The sequence below is a fragment of the Lissotriton helveticus genome, chromosome 1_1 (genome assembly GCF_964261635.1).
Source record: "Lissotriton helveticus chromosome 1_1, aLisHel1.1, whole genome shotgun sequence".
Lineage (NCBI taxonomy): Eukaryota > Metazoa > Chordata > Amphibia > Caudata > Salamandridae > Lissotriton > Lissotriton helveticus.
Window position 1 is genome coordinate 1,654,736,143 of NC_136057.1, and position 6,068 is coordinate 1,654,742,210.

The window sequence follows — 6,068 nt, forward strand, 5'->3', positions numbered from 1 at the left end:
CTGCTCTGAAAACTCCAACCTCTGCCTCCCTTTTTATAGCCCAAATGGCCATGTACTTAATCCCGCCCGTCCACGTGCGTGGGACCCCCACCACCTGCCTCTCTGGGAACAGGTCCAGGTGATGCGCAGCTTGTATGTGCAGTGACAGATAAGTGCATTTTTTTCTTTTTTGAGGAGGGCTAAATTTACATTCAATGATAAACTCAATGACACCTGACGGGGCAGAAACATATTCCACCGGTGCAGGATCAGGGCTCTGCAACTTTTCGAAAGAGGAATTGAATTAAGAAATGGGACTTCAGCTGAGGAGGGCCTTCAAGCAAAACATAAGAGACATGCTTTATCTTTCTAAACGTGTAATAGCAGCACACACCAAAGGGAACATTGCAACTCGTCAGCATGCAACACAGTGTGTTATATTTCCCGACACACATTGCAGTAAATCTAAAACGACCTTCCACAGGGAATAGATCTAATTATGAAGCTCTCTGCACGCATTTTTATTATAGGACACAGCTTTCATAATATCCTACCTCTTCCAAGCTCATTGAGTCATATCCTACTATCTTTTCAGTGATTACATTCACATCATTTACCATAATCTTCATTTCTGTATCTTAATTGGAATGGTTGTTATTTTCCAAATGTACTCATGTAGGTATTGCTTCATTGCCATTTTCTATGGGTTCTTTTTTCTGTTTTTAGGGTGTTCAGCTTCTGTTTGTATCACAGATCCTCTGCAATATTGGTCCATCTGTAAGTGTTTTGTTGTTACATACCAATAAAATTGTTATAGAAGATAAGAAAATACCCTGATGGTGGAGACTTGCCTTAAAGCTACCTGAAGCAGAGGGGGCCTCATTTATGAAAAGTGACGCATTGCTGGAGTGTGTCACAAAAGTGACGCAACTCCAGCAATGTGTCCTTTCACATGGGGCAAGCCCCATGTGAAAGGGCCTGCGTCAGTCTTATGCCTGCTGTGAGGCAGGCGTAAGAAATTGACGCATTTGTGTCCTAGAAGTGGCGCAGTGAAATCTTATAGATTTCACTGCATCACTTCTATGACCCTGTCTTGCGTCAGAACGCCCCCCCCCTGCATACATTATACCTGGCGTAGGTATACTGTAGTGCAGGGGTTTACAAAGTGACGCATCTACCTAGATGCGTTACTTTGTAAATATGGTGCAACAAGGCACGTTTTACGCTGCTGGTGCGTCAGAAAAAGTGACGCAGCGTAAAAGTGACCCACGGCCTCATAAATGAGGCCCAGGATTTTTAACAGGCCTAAAGTGCGTAATGTGGCAGGTGACACTGCCTGCGGAATTGAGTATATGTCCGACTCTAGCTACGCAAGACCATTGTAACTCAGGGGAAAGGGTGGATGGGGGTGTTATAATCAGGATTTTTTATTCGAGACAACTCCGGGATAAAAGGCGGTTTATTTTCATCTGCAGCCACTTCGCAAACTATATATTTATTTTAACAAAAATGTTTGTGTGCAAACCTTGCTTACGGCTGAAGAGCCTTGAACAATAAAATAAATAAAATAATACAAAAGTTACGATCGCCTATTTTATAGACTACACAAAAAGGAAAAAAGCATTGCATTTAAAACAGCCTCCTTCTGAAATCTGGCAAATCCAAAAACTCAGTCAGTTCTCTGATTTCACTGATGCTATCATAATTGGTTTTCTCCAGTGATATATGTTTGGGTTTCCCTACGCAAAATGTGAGTTTATGATTACAGGGACTGCAAAATGCAGTTGACAGAACATTGGCAGGACTTAAGTGCATAGGACGCACCTCTGTAGACATTTGGGCCCAGCTGTATTAACCCCTTTGCTGCGGCGGCAATTCCGCCGCAGCGCTAGCGGGGTGGGGGGCCGAGCGGCGCTCCCATGCTCGTGACTCAACCGCTCCGTCACGAGCCTCGGGTGCACTGTGCTGATGACGGAGAGGTTCTGTCACGGCCCCACCCACTCAACAGAACGTCCAGCACAGGCGCGGAATCCGCGCCGCGCAGGCACGCCGAGCTGGCCGTGACGGAACCGCTTCGTCATCAGCACAGCGCATCCGTGGCTGGTGACGGAGCGGTTCCGTCAACAGCATGGGAGGGGTTAAGGTTGTGTGCCGTCCTGAGGCCAGGCAGAGGGACGCCGGGCGACGCAAAACCTAGAATGAGATTTACTAAGCACGCAAGGCCACCTTGCGAGGGCTGGCATGGCTTGGTAAATCTGGAGTAACGCAAGACAGCGCAAGTCGCTGCCTTGCGTTACTCTATGTGTTGGGGGTGTTACATGAGTAGAGCGTGGGTGTTCCCACGCATCCACCCATGTATTCTGAAGCATTCCCAGATTTAAACACACAAAGTACAGAGGGGTGAGAGGAAAAACCCTCTTCGGCCTCCCGCTCAATAATTAGATATCACAAAAAGAAGAGGGGTAAATCATTAAGTGGAGATATCAAACGTGTGTGGGAATACACCAATTTTATAAAACTGCCCTCACACACAGCAAGCTGTGTCATGCTTCGTCATAGAGCACAGCGCATCCGTGGCTGGTGACGGAGCGGTTCCGTCAACAGCATGGGAGGGGTTAAGGTTGTGTGCCGTCCTGAGGCCAGGCAGAGGGACGCCGGGCGACGCAAAACCTAGAATGAGATTTACTAAGCACGCAAGGCCACCTTGCGAGGGCTGGCATGGCTTGGTAAATCTGGAGTAACGCAAGACAGCGCAAGTCGCTGCCTTGCGTTACTCTATGTGTTGGGGGTGTTACATGAGTAGAGCGTGGGTGTTCCCACGCATCCACCCATGTATTCTGAAGCATTCCCAGATTTAAACACACAAAGTACAGAGGGGTGAGAGGAAAAACCCTCTTCGGCCTCCCGCTCAATAATTAGATATCACAAAAAGAAGAGGGGTAAATCATTAAGTGGAGATATCAAACGTGTGTGGGAATACACCAATTTTATAAAACTGCCCTCACACACAGCAAGCTGTGTCATGCTTCGTCATAGGGCCTGCTAACACACCACCGCACCAGCCCAACGCAGGAGGTGGAGCAATAGGGAGGGGGAAGACAATACAACACAAAATGTGGAAGTGAAATCACAGGTGAGATAACAGTGCACAACAACTAATAATGAGTGATATAAAACTGGTGCCGGGGGATCCTTATTCCAATTTTAATGTTAGATGCCAGAGTTTAAAATACGTGGGTGGCAGGTTGGAGAGGTTATAATGAGATTCCAAACCCCCCACTCAGCATAAATGTCAACATGTTTCAGCCGGCCCAATGTAATACCCCGGCTTTCCTCAGGACTTCTCTAGGTGCACAACCTTATTCCTCTAAATTTAGAGGGTAAAAGACATATCACCTTAAGTGGAGCCCCTCGCCTTCAGAGAGGAACCGAGTTTATTAAATTCATAAACTCGAAATGGCGGGGGAGTGAAAACAGCTGCCTGCACACACTCTTGCTTTCTAGGTCAGCTGTTTGCCTACGAAATTCATCTCTCCAGCTCCGCCGTGTAGGGTGTAGGCATTCGCAGATTTACCAACAGTGGTAGAACTGGATGCATCAGAACTGCACGCCTTCCCACCAGTGGCGCACCGAGGAGAAATATCTTTTTTTCTCCTCTTTGTAAGTGTATTGTATTCTGCAGCACACTTAGAAAGAGGAAAATTACTCTAAGGATTGTTTTGTGCAGGAAGGCGTCCATAATGCAAGGGTGCCGGCAATGGTGCTAGGCAGTCAAAAGTGCGCCAGTTCTAGGAAAGGACAGAAATGTGCTGTATAATGTTAAATACTACGTATTCCGGCCTTTTCACGCAGCTCAGCACAGCAAGGCGTCTTGCTGCATTCCGCTGCATGAAAGATTGTTAAATATGCCCTGTGTGTGGCATATCAAGTCGCCTCTGAAAACAGCCTACTTTCCTCCAAACACACTGACGCCTTACCTTGTCAAACGTATTAAGATCCTTCAATCTCATGTTCATAAAGTTTAAGATTAAAGGAGACCACTGTAGCTTATCCTTCTCATCTCTGGCCTCCACCCTCTGGAATCCTCTAGCGTTCATTCGTGCGCATCTGTTGAGAAGGCGTTCAGGAAAAAAGCTGGAGATCTGGCCTTCTCAAAAGGAACTGTTAGAAACACAGAGTCATCAGCTTTGGTCCAGCATGTAATGGTTTGTTGATGTTCATTCTTTACTAGCGGCAGAAGGCCTCTGGGTGCAAGCCCGTGGTTAAGAAGTTGATGTAAGTCAACAAATCAAGATCTGCTGTGCACTCTGTGGAAGACACAGAAATTAGGATTGTAAGCAGTGCTTTCAATGGAAATATAGAAGTGCTGGTAATATTATCACGTGTACCTGTTTGCTACTGAGAAGTGCTGATATTCTCCCATTAAATGACCCAAAGAAGTGCCAAAAAGTGGAGGTCCTCTCCTTTTCAAATTAAAGAAGTGCAGGTACTCAGAACCCCTCAGTACCTGCCCATTTAAAGCACTGGTTCTAAGGTATTTTGTGCACTCTCACCACACAGTGTGCCATAGTGTTGCAAACCACCAATTTCATACGTTCAGCCTGCTGTCCACAAGGACTTCTGTTGGTTCTTTTATGTGAATTGCCCCTGCATAGAAAGCACTCATCGTTCCTAGCAGCCCTTCTCTGTGGCTGACACGTCCGTACTGTACTTCTCTCAAGGCACTACTAACCGTGGGTCTCCCTTCTGTCCTCTGCCGTACAAGCCCGCACAGATGCTGCAGCCAACATGAGGAATTCACTATTTGAGACCGTAACATTTGTCTGGCCCCCAGGTTCAGAGAGGGTTACCTGCCCAGGTTTGTGGTGGGGCACTGTAATGTCTTTCCTAATATCCTGGGGCCTTGCACCCTGCACCTTGGACACCCCCTGAAAATCCCCTTGCTCTCCGTGTTTTTCAGCGCGCTTCCTATATCTCAGGAGGGCCACTATGGGAGATAGTGGTGCTGAAAGGCCCCCTGCGCTTTGCATACAACCCCACCTGCCTTATGCTGCCTCCTGCTTTTGAGGGTCTTGTTAGTGAAGAGTCCATCCTTGTTGGGAGAATGCTTATTTAATGTCGACTTCTGCTGGTTTGATCAAAATAATTTGACACTGTGGTGGGAAACGGCCTTTGCAATGTGGGCTAAGCCATGCGTGCCGTTTTACCGCAAGCGCAACCATACTTGCCTTAACCACGCATATGTGTAGTTAAGGCATATGCGCGGTCTAGATGCTGGAATGGCCCATCCAGGAACAGAAAGGCTCCAGAGAGGACGCGGGAAGGTTTTAGGGCTCAGGGTAGTTTTTAGGGCTCAGGCGGCGAGGGTACTTTTTAAGGATTTGGGGTATATTTTAGGGCTGGGGGAGGTCGGGGTAGTTTTTAGGGCTCAGGTGGGGTTGGGTTCGTTTTTAGGGCTCCGTGGACAGGGTAGTATTCAAAGCTTAGGGGGGGGGGTCTGGGTAATTTTAGGCCTCGGGGTAGTTTTAAGATCTCAGGGGGGCAGGTTTGTTTTTAGGTCGGGCGGGGGGGGGGGGGTGGCTAGATAGTTTTTATGGCTCAGATGGGGTTGGGAAATGTTTTTGTGCCAAGGGGGGTGTTTGGATGTAAACTTTACCACACATATCCCTTTACCATGGAATTGCGTCGTGAAGGCATGGGTGGTAAAGGAATGCCTTCTTCAGAAGCATTCGTGGTTAGGGCAGCTTTGTAGAGGCACGCATGGTTTAACCATGCATGCCTCTATCACACAACCCACTGTGGTATTAGGAAGAGGACAGGAAAACCTTTTTCTTGAGCTGCCTCCACGTCTTAAAGAGTCTATTTGTCCTTACTCTGATGACAAATGGCTGTTGTCTTGTGGAAAAGCTTAAGAAGGTGAACAAGCACCTTCGAATAGTTTCCTGACAGCTCCAGTGAGTCAGCAAAGAGTAAACAAAAATTTACTTTTTTGATTTCCTTTCTAAAAATCAAATAGGTATAAGCAGTTATTTTATTAATTTTAACAGTGAACCACAGATGTCAACGCTGGCATACAACAGTTTACTGAT